Source organism: Anser brachyrhynchus (genome assembly GCF_964034855.1).
Source record: "Anser brachyrhynchus genome assembly, chromosome: 4".
Taxonomy (NCBI): domain Eukaryota; kingdom Metazoa; phylum Chordata; class Aves; order Anseriformes; family Anatidae; genus Anser; species Anser brachyrhynchus.
The window spans coordinates 42,862,515-42,873,442 of NC_137698.1; the positions used below are offsets into that span (position 1 = coordinate 42,862,515).

A 10,928-nucleotide genomic window follows, 5' to 3' on the forward strand; every position below is an offset into this window, starting at 1 on the left:
GCAGCTTACAGCCAGAACAGGTCACTGACAGAAGACTGGCTGGCAGTAGGGACACTGGGAGGAAGGAAGGTACGCAGGAAGAAGGAAAAATACAAGACTACGTCCACGTCTGAGGGATCAGGTTTCTGTGTACCAAAGATCTCTTGGAGACATGATTATACAGGCATTTCTCAGTGACACCATGCTTACTATCCTCTTCCACACTGTCTGCTGCCCAAAACAGAAGAGAAAATTGTCTATATCTATTTAAAATATCCAATTTGGTTTGAATTCTGCTGAAAACCCAACAAATTAACAAGCCCTGTCATTCAAGGAGATCAGAAGCTCCTCATAACATCTGGACTGAGCGTACTCAGTATTTTTCAGTAGTTTCTTTGCTTTAGGATTTGTGGTTTCTCCTAAATCTTTAAGCATCCAAAACAGCCTACCCAGGAAAAGATCTTTACAGAGGAGAGCAGGAATGGGTCTTCTGCTGAGTAGCTGGGCCCATTCAGTCCCAAGTACACTGTAATCACTGACAGTACGGCTGTTGCTTCTCTCGCAGGTTAAAGTCAAATACACAAATCACGTTATGGATTAAGTACCATATATGCAGCAAATAGCTATGTGCATCAGAACTTCATGTATTTCATCACCTTTCTCTTTCTATTGATGAGCTTTAACAAAGTGTCACTTCACGCAAAATTCAACCCCGCAGCATGTTTTACGTTACCATCTCTTCTCCTATACATTTCCTACTTGCATATAATGCAATGTGATTGCAGATAAAATAGCACCGGTAGTACAGATTACATCTGAATGGTCATAAGCCCAAGCCTGTGTCTGGAGTACACGATGTGAGTGCTTTGTAAGAATTGAATAGTGGTATACTGCCAAGAGTCTATGTTATTCCTCCACAGGAAACTGTACTGAAAAAAACAATCTCTCAGTACAATCTGGTCCCATTCTGAGAACAAATATAAGCTTTTAAGCGGTGGTAGTGATAATTGAAATAGTAGTAGGAGAATGCTGTAAGATGTTTCAGTTCTGTCAAGAATGGTTTTGCAAAGTTCACTGAAATGTATCAGGAGAAATGGAATGGCCCCTTAATTTCTAAAGAAGAACTTTTGGATTTTCCCAAAGTGGTATCTTAGTGGAACTACAGCTCTGCAAATTCTTAACTAAGATCTGCATAATAGGAATTATTGCTAACTTGAGTGGGGAGCGGGGGGGAGATGTTTACAGGAGACAGGTTTGCTGTTTATTGATGATTCCAATCTTACGGGTCTTGTACCTGTAAAAGTTTTATTGGCATAACTCCGTCAGTTAGGAGAACATTTTTACTAACATTGTTATACCAGCACAATTGGTACATATGCAGTTATACCAGAACAATGATGCCTTACAGCCCCATAGTACATGCTGTGCATTACAAAAGTGTATCTGTATTCATATAACTGCATCAACCTTACAATATCTTTTTCTACTTCAACTTACTCTCTGAAATGGAGGTACAGGTATGCTCTTAACTTGAGTTTGCCAGGAACAATCCCTTCAGTTTATCCCACACCACCACTCACTCTTGCCAGGTCTGATGTAAATTCCCAGCTCCATTTTTTCCCATAAGCTAGATAGTTTGGAGAAAAAAAATCAGAGGCAGTGCCAGTTTTCATAATCCCTGCTATTCTTCAGTTAAATCTGTTCAATGGGCTGGTCCACTACACACACCCCAAAACTGCTGTGCTAACCCAGTAAAGACTGAAGTGCAGGTGCAAAAATGAGTAGACAAGATTGTTTAAACTATGTTAGACAGTACTGTCATTGAATGCTGAATTGTAGTCAGTTACAGTCTATGGCCAAAGACAGACAATACTGCAGTGACAAAAGTAAATTAATAAATTCTAATGGTACTTAATGACAATTAACAGAATTCCAACAGAACCTTGAACAACCTCAGCCAATTTTATATCAAAGTTAGTAACACCTGTATACATCCACTAATGAGTTTGGCCCTTAGACTTCAGAAATCTCAAAACTCATCTGGTTCACAGTATAATATTCTTGTTTACTATCTTCACTTCCAGTAAATACCATCCAGACAATTAATCTTCAACATGAAATGCCAGAGATACATAATATGACATAATATGATACATAAATATGCAGCTGCATATTTAAAAGAAACATAGAGGGATGCACAAAATCAAATCTTTTCTCTTTCACAATATGGGCCTGAACCTAACCCTGTAATTTCAAGAATTATGTTACTAATTATCATTACGACTCAATTTTTCCCATCTCATTATTTACATTTATACATGAGTACACTTGGAATTTCTATATAAATCATATTCTCAACCATTTCTGTACCTAAGCTGTAAAATATAGTTTGAATTTGTGACTCTACCCTTCTTTCCCTCTGAGGAAAAAAATGTCATTCTATTTACAGCTAATCTGATATAGGCATGCTCAGACTTGAAAAAGATCTGTCTAAGGACTTTGTAGGGTTTACAGCATATTAGGGTGGTAGGCTATCATCCTGTGAGATAGTAAATACCTTGACGAAATAATTTTTTCCCAGGAGAGTTCACATCAGATGAGATATTGTCTGTTTACACTATTCTACCTTTATGCTGGATCAGAAACAATATATCCTACCCAGCTGACAAAAAGCTGGCATAAAATCTGCATAAACACTGTAACATATGCTCTGGCTGATTCGATAAAAATGTAGTCATGTGCACATGCCAATACAGATCAAATTTTTACTGCCAGGAAATCCGACATGCACAGATTCAGTATTACTTAATGCAGAAATGCAGCCTTATACTGCTTCATTTTCTCTGTGTATTAATTAGTTTTTAATTACTTTATTATGAGCATGAATAAAGAGTACAGATTTGTTTGAAATCCCCCTGTCAAATACTGGTGTAGAGTGAGCCTACTCTAATGTAATGGTTCTTCAAATAGGGACAAACATGATCTCCACACAGCATGAATGCTTCTTTTGTAACACTGGCATGCATGATTTTGGACCTTCATGGTCTAAACAGAGATGATTTTACTTAAGGCAAAAAAGGCTGTAACACCCTTCAGCAAAAAAGATGCGGCAGTATAACTGGACAACTCAGATACACTCATGTGCAATGTGGACATTTTTGTGTTATTTTTCACCTCTTTGCAGTCACTAACAGCACTGGAACAGAAAAAAAAAAAACAAGCTACTCTGAATTTCAGTTGGAGATAGTCCTGTGCAAGCTTTATGTTGTGCCTGAACTCTCATGCACACCTCACGCTGTCTCTGTAACTCAATCCCTTTTCAACCCAAATTACTAGAGTATATGGTTGCTGTTAACACTGGAGGAAAAGTTTAGTCTCTAAAAAATACTTCTGCAAAACTGCATTGAACAAAGATGTTAACAGGAAGTTCCCAAATCCCTACTTACGTTAAAGACAAGTTATCTCTTTCTTACTCTCTAGAGTCTGTTTCTGTTTAATGCTCCCCCCAATCCCCACCCCGAGCTCCCAACTCTAACAAAATGACTTTTAAATCATAATACTGTATTGATTCTTTGGAAGATGTATTTCCAGTTTAGTTTCAGCCTAGTCCTGGTCATTATTCAGAATTAAAAGAAGGTAAGAGGGCAAAGAGCGAAAATATGGATGCAGGCACACTAAGCCTGCTTTTCCAGTGTCTTGTGTTTTATTCAATCATACACGCCTCTGCTACGTGAGTGTAAAACGCAGGTCAAAGGCTGCTATTTTGATTTGTTAGTATTATATACTCACTTTCAAAAGGTTTCAGTAATGAAAGACGTGCAAGGTATTCTATCTTACATGTTGCTGTAGTGTCTAAAAATTTTCCAGGAATGTATTGAGGCAAGTTATGTATTTAGCAGGAGAGTGACCTTTAAAGACCTCAGACCCTTTCCACTCGACCTCCCCCTCCCTGGTAGTGCCACCTAGCTCAGCAGACATGATCCCCCTCACACTGTCCAGTAACAACCAGCAGCTTTTAGTGTGTGCTCATCTGTGAGAAAGGGACACTGCACTATATTTCACTAAAATGTTCCGGCCTAACTGCCAGTTCCTTATGACTAAGTGGACAACCAGCATTTAAATAAATAAACAACTTCATTAATATTAGAAACATATAAAAAGAAATATTTAAAAGCAATGGCATCAAACCTTCTGTCAGCTAACAAAAGACATTTTTCAAACATCTTCTGCAGCTTTGCATGTCTAGTGCAATTGAAAACTGAAGTGAAATCTGTGAAAATGAAGTCAATAAATGCTCTGTCACGATTTTAATGTGTTCATGCTACACTATACACGCTATTGCTCTGGGACCTCCTCATTAGTCTTTACAGAATCTGTATCTGCATATGAACTTTTGATTCTGAAACTATTCTTTACCCTCCTCATGTCAGGTTCTTATTCCTTGTTCCCGTAGTACCTGCAATAAGTCTTAGGATTTGGTGTTCCTCTTGCACCTCCACAACGATGTCAATGGGAATGAAACACACTTGTTTGCTGGCTGTAGCAACAGCCTTGCTCAGTCTCTGAAATGGCTCTTCCATACTCAGAGTACCTGCAAAATGAGAGAAGGGGAATTCATTAATTATACATTCATTCACAATGCAAATGAAAATCGTTGCCTAGCTTGTTTGTGATAAAGGCCCCAGTTTACAAATTTTAACACAATAGCTACGCTGTCTTTCTGAGCAATAAGATGCTATCTTATTCCAGGAGAAAATTTCTTCAGCCAATGGAGAGGAAATTTTGTAGGTCCTGGTGACAATACTGCATATCAGCGAATGGAAGTGTTAATAACAGAAATGACCCTGAAAGTTCACATTATGAACTAAACAAATCAACCAAAATTCTGACTGCATAATAAATTTTAAGTATTATTTATTAGGAGAAGGGCAACTGCTACTGGTGAGCGGCTGATATAATTGCTGTTACCTGATAACCATAATCTGGCTGTATTCTGCACCCTCCTCCCCTTTCTTCAATCAAAAAGAGAAAAAGAGGGCAGAAACTGAAAAACACGGACTTTGCCACAGAGGACTTCAGCAGTTTACTCCTCGCTATGAATGCTTGCCCAAGAACAGGAGCTGCATGTGTGCACAGTTTCCATCAACAAACAAACAAACAAACAAGACCTACCATGACAGACTGACTTTTGGTGACTTTTAACCCTGAAACATTTTGTCCAATGAAGAGGTCCTATTACAGGTAGTCTAAGTTATGACTAGACTTTACTTCAATTTCCCATTGAGTGTAAATGATGCAGCTCTACAGATTATGACAACACACAACAGAAAAGGCATCTAATGTCATGAAATAAATGAAAGTTCTGTGTCCATATAACCATGCTTTGAGTCATTAAGTCTCTACTATGACACATTTACACTTAATTATATATTTACCATGTTCCTCCTCAATAATGATGTGGACTTTCAGATGGAAGAGGGCAACAAACTCCTGCATAAGCTGCTTAAATGGTTTTTGCCCTTGACAGAAGCTGATCTCTCCAGGAAAACCAAGACTGTAACTAACAGATATGGAAAACAAAAAATGTATGCTGGCTTGAAACTCTGGTTCCTCCACTTTCATCCTGAAGAAACACCCATAAATTCATTGCTGAAATCTCCTAGGGCAACTAGTGGACTACTTTCTGAAATGATTGTTCAGGCTCGCTGGAAAATGGAGGCACTGTAATTGCCCCAAGAGCCCCACTGTATAGCAGGCCTCCTATTAGAAAAAAGTGGTAATGGGAGACAGAGTATTCACAGCTCTGATCCCAGCCAGGTGCCCTGAGGAAGTATGCAACACACAGGCACTGGCAGACCTCTGATTGATAAGGTCTGCCTTTTAATGTAGCTATTTGCTTTTACTTTAGCCTTGTAACATGGTTTTGTAAATGCTGCACTGAGCCAGCTGCCTTGAAACTGAATCTTAACTGTGCATATTTACTCCCCTGTGGTCAAAACTGGGGCATGCAGTCTACTTCCGATCACTACCTATCAAATGCAGCTGTGCTTCTCTGGTCAGCTACTGAACATCTGCAGTGATTCCTTGGCTGGACAAAACCAGGGTTCATTAGCTGCCTGCCTGGACCACAGCCTGGAATAGTCCATAAAGAAATTAGCGATTAAAGACTCAGTAGAATATAAAGTGTCCCAAAGACTTAACGGACCAGAGATGGAAACACAGGTAAGCAGGACAAAGAGATAAAAGAGAATGGAGACCAGAAGGAATGCCCACAGTGGCCTACTGCTGTTTGTGATCTTGAACTCACAGCTAGCAGCGCTGTGGAACAACACTACTGCTTACAGAGAGCACAGCAGCTGAGGTAGGCACCTGCACACAACCTAGCAGATGACTGTGGTGAACCAAGGAAATTACCACAGGATTCTTTAATGTGATACCATACCATGCTACAAAACAAAATGTAAATATAAACACAGGAGTATCTTTTGCAAACATACTCCCAAGACAGAGTTAGAATGCAAAAATTAACTGAAATTGGGCTAAATCACTCAGTGTTAAAACTAAATGAAAAGTATCCATGTTAGTGGTGCTTTCCGTGAGGGAAAACAACTACAAACAAAACCAAAACAAACATAACAACAAAAAAGCTCTGTAAACCCAAGTCACAGTTACCAGTATTATTAAGTTTGTGAAGCCAGTGGCAATGCTCTCATTGACTTCACAGGATTTAAACTCCATGATTGTACAGATAAACATAACCTGGTTACCTAAGTGCTCGGTTTGCCAGCGTTCTGGTAAAATACACAAGGCACAATTCTGCCCAGTGTGCTAAAGGTCACACCTGCATGGGTGAGAACTGAGCTGGGAGAAAGGAATGCCTAAAATTATTTGCAGTTGCACTAAGCAGTTCAACTGATTTTCTGACTTTACATATATACTGTTTCATTATCTATTTCATCATCTAAGCAGGAGGCACTGCAGCAGTGAGAGGAGCTGCAATGTACTGGAAATACGTCTACTTCCCAACCCTCCAGACAGGTCTTGTCCCTGGTCTCCTTGCTATGCTCTTCTGTCTGTGTAACCGGCCTTTTTTTGTCCTGTGCTCCTTTATGGAGACCTCCTGAAGAGGAGGTCTTCTGCAGGTCTACGCAGTGTTCCCATTTTCTGTAGATATATCCCACAATACTGTGAGGTTATACAATAGGCCTGAGCATTTAGTACTTCTATCATCAACAGACAAATATGAAAATGTAGTTACTTAGTGTAGGCGTATGCCCCATTTATATTGAAAATCTATCTTCTTGCTCCCATATGGCGATGCGCAAAGGCCTACCTGTGTACTTGCACTGCTGTTTCACTTCAGCCTAATTATTCAGTTCTGAAGTTACCATTAAAAAACACAACCACATGCATACAGTTGGAAATATCCTAAATTAGTTGTCCTGTTAAAAACCTGCATTTGCAAAGGCACTGGCATACATTTTTTGAAAATGTCTCTCTCATATCAGTAACATACTTGACGAGATTTTGAACAGTATGTGCCAGAGCCACTGTGAGACCAAGAGCTGCGAGTCAGAGTTACTTGAGAGACTCGTCTTTGAAGGAAAGCAGATCTCAGCCCCTCAGCTGAGCTGAGCTCTGGGTTCAGCAAATCCACCTCAGGCCCTGTGGCGAGGCACGGCCAGCGCTACACCAGTGCTCACAGCCTTCTGCCAGCCCTGGTCTGAGAGACTTTTCTGTGAGGTACGTAATTAGACAGAGTAAGTTCATAACAAATGAACAAAATCAAACTTTTTTGTTCGATTAACTTAATCTATTTCTGCGATATCATGACCAAGCACTTCAGGCATCACACCATTTACAAAGACTAAGACATCACAGTAGCCTTTTGTAAACAAAATGTATGTGTTGATACGAATTTCACTATAAGGCTGTTAGTATTTTACTTTCAAATTTTTGAAAGCAATCTCTGAATAACTCGTACAGGTTCAGTATCACTTCATTAAGAGCCCCTGTTACACAATATTAAGAAATTATAGATAGGTTTACATGTAGCACTTACAATAAATATGAAATAAAGGAATGTAAGCAGATAGATCACAACAGTAAGCATTTCCATACTGCATCAGCTTAAAACAGAATCATCAGTGCATCCCATACATTAACCTAGGTTTAAAAATATCCAAAATCAATAGAGCTGATTGATCGTTGTATTATTCCAAATATACTGAGACATCTGCATACTCCTTCATGCACAGTTCACCTCCTAACCTGTCTTGCATGTAGCTTGCTTAGGGTGGTAAGACATACTTCTTCAGCTTCAAAATCAATAAAATAAACTTTAGCAATGATACCGGCTTGTATCAGAGTTCAGTTTCTGTTTGTAAAATTCCAGTCTCATCGTGCTTTTCACTGAGTTCAGTCTTCTTTCCAGAGAATGTAATAAGCAGTGTTTGAAAAGAAAAGCTGATGAACACAGCTCTGAGTTGAGGCATTCACCTCCTAGTGGAAAAGGCAGAAGTCCTGCCTGCTTCCCTCTAAAGGAATATTACAGAATTATTTCATATGTGCAGCAAAAAAAAAGTAGGTAGCAGATGATTTATTTACCAGATTCTTCAAGGGAAGTAGTGACACTGAGGACAAAGATACAACAGTAAACCATAGTATATTTAACGCATTGTAACACAGAAGGCCCTATTTTGAAGAAGCAAATGTATACTAATGAGGGAAAAAAAAATCAAAGTCTAGCACCAGCGTGCTGGTAACTTTAAAAGACACTACTGTTCTACTCTTGTTGCTAAAACAAGTCATGTCAGATATGACAGAGAACCTGCTATGGAAATAATAGCTATTACATTATGTTATTATAGAATTACTATTATTATTATAGAATCTTCTATTATTATAGAAGAACTAAAGATAAGAACTCCAAGAACTAGAGGATAAACAGGTAATAATAGATGAGGTAGCATATGAATACAGTGTAAATTATTCCTTTTCTAGGTATTCCTCAAAATTTGTTAGAAAAAATAAATAAATAAATAGTCACTCAGGAGCAACAAAAGCTACTGAGCAATAACATATGCAATTAGAAACTAGGTAATATTCTTTCATGTACATCTTTCCAGGGCTCACTAAGCTCTTTCTGAGGTTTATAGAATGTCATTTTTACACTTCACAGCGAGAGGCTTTTTGTCTTGGCAAACCAAACACAGGCAAAAAATAAAGGAAGACAGGAAGATGTTTACCTGTCATGCTTGTGTTAGCAGATCCTGAGTGCCTCTGTCTTGTAACAGTGCTGTTCTGGCACTGAAGGTGCTTGCAGCTGAGCTAGGACCTCAAAATCCTTAGCACTTCATATCTGGACTTGTGTGAGGTCTATCACTGACAGCAGGGCAACCAGCTAGTGCGTCTGCACTTCAGCACCTACACGTTTTCAGTGTTTTCTTTCTGCTGGGTTTGGAAATGTTCTAATCCAAGTACACTCAGCATATTTAGTATTTGTACTGCGTTACTTCTAACGTATTTGGTTATTTCCTAGTGTTTAAATTGCTTCAAGCGAACTTCTTTTAAACTCGGACTTTCATTTCCTTAGAGAGGGTCCCTGGAATGCCTCTTGGTTTCCAGCTCTCATGTGGGGATTAGCAACAGCTGCCATTTTGCTGCACCAGCTCCAAGGCTCATAGGAGTTGATGTATGCCAGTCAAGCCCTGGTAGCAACAGAATCTTTAAGTGGGCAGCCCAAAAAAATGAGGGTGAGATGCCTCTGGCCTTCACACTGACTTCTGATGGATTTTCTTCCAGAACAGCAGAACACCACCGTGGGGCAGTGGAAAACCATGTGCTTTCAAAGAGATGCATGCCAGTCAGTATGACTGTGGAGACAGTAATTCGGTAGGAAGGTGGTTAAAAGTGCTTCACATTTGTTACCACTTGCTTTTGTTTTGTAAACCCATCTTTAAAATGCAGATGAAATTAGAACATAGTAAAATGTTGTGGAAGTTCTAATTTAAAGTCACTAAGGAAGGAAAACTGTAGTTAAAAGTACAACCTGATCTTTTGCTGACCTGCACCATGGCTGTGCCCAGACAATCCCAACATTTTTACAATTCTTTGATTAAAAAAAAAAGGCAAAACTGTTATTAATCTCAATCAAGCTGTGACTTGTTGAGATAAAATGACTTTCTTATTAGAGTTTAATTATACATATATTAACTATAGCCTACTTGGGTTAGGAGGAAGAATAGTAGTACTTTAATTGCAGGTTTTTAACCGGTGAGAACTTCATCCTGTTTCCTTGCAGAGGTAGTTATTACTAAACTGGCTCAGAGGGCAGAAGATTAAACACCTACTCACAGAAGGAGTTGGAGATGGAGAGCTTTATGTGAATGCTAAGTATGATTAGGGTTATTTTCTGCTGGGTTGAGTCTCTTGCATTGTTTACCCATTTGTGAAAAGGTTCAAGTTTTCCAACGTTTGTGGCTGAGTTATGAGAAGTGCGATTTATTTATGAAACTGTGATTTGGTCTCAAGGTTGTTATTAGGAAAGGATGCTTCCACACCACACTGCTGCGTGGAGTACCGAAGTTTAGCAGGTCCAAAGTACGCCCTGCCTCCCACTCCAGCCCCGCCGAGCTCAGGCAGGCGGGCTCACATTCCCGAGGCCCGGTTACACATTTGTGTAACAAATTAACGCGACGAGAGCGGCTGCTTGGCTTGGGAACACGCTGACGAGGAGCACAACGGCTACGCTCTGCACCATGGCCCCCCTCCCTCCCGGGCCCCTCACGCGCCGCGCCCGTTGGCCGCCCGTTATGACGGTTGGGCGGCGCGAGCCCCCCCCCCGCCACCTGGCCGTGCGCGCGCGCATGGCGGGGGAGGGAGGGGGGGGAAACGGGGCCGCCTCCGCGCAGGCGCGGTAGCGGCGCTTGGCCCAACGAGAGGGGCGG

The 10,928-nt window shown here is 40.1% G+C and overlaps 1 long non-coding RNA gene across 1 annotated transcript; it reads right to left on the minus strand.

Moving 5' to 3' along the window:
• Window positions 1–1,213: 1,213 nt before the first annotated feature.
• On the minus strand, window positions 1,214–10,850 carry LOC308193777. The gene is made up of 3 exons (XR_013949910.1): window positions 9,228–10,850; window positions 4,436–4,570; window positions 1,214–1,606 (listed from the first exon to the last, which is right to left on the minus strand). It is a non-coding gene; the product is annotated as an uncharacterized lncRNA (long non-coding RNA).
• Window positions 10,851–10,928: the final 78 nt, after the last annotated feature.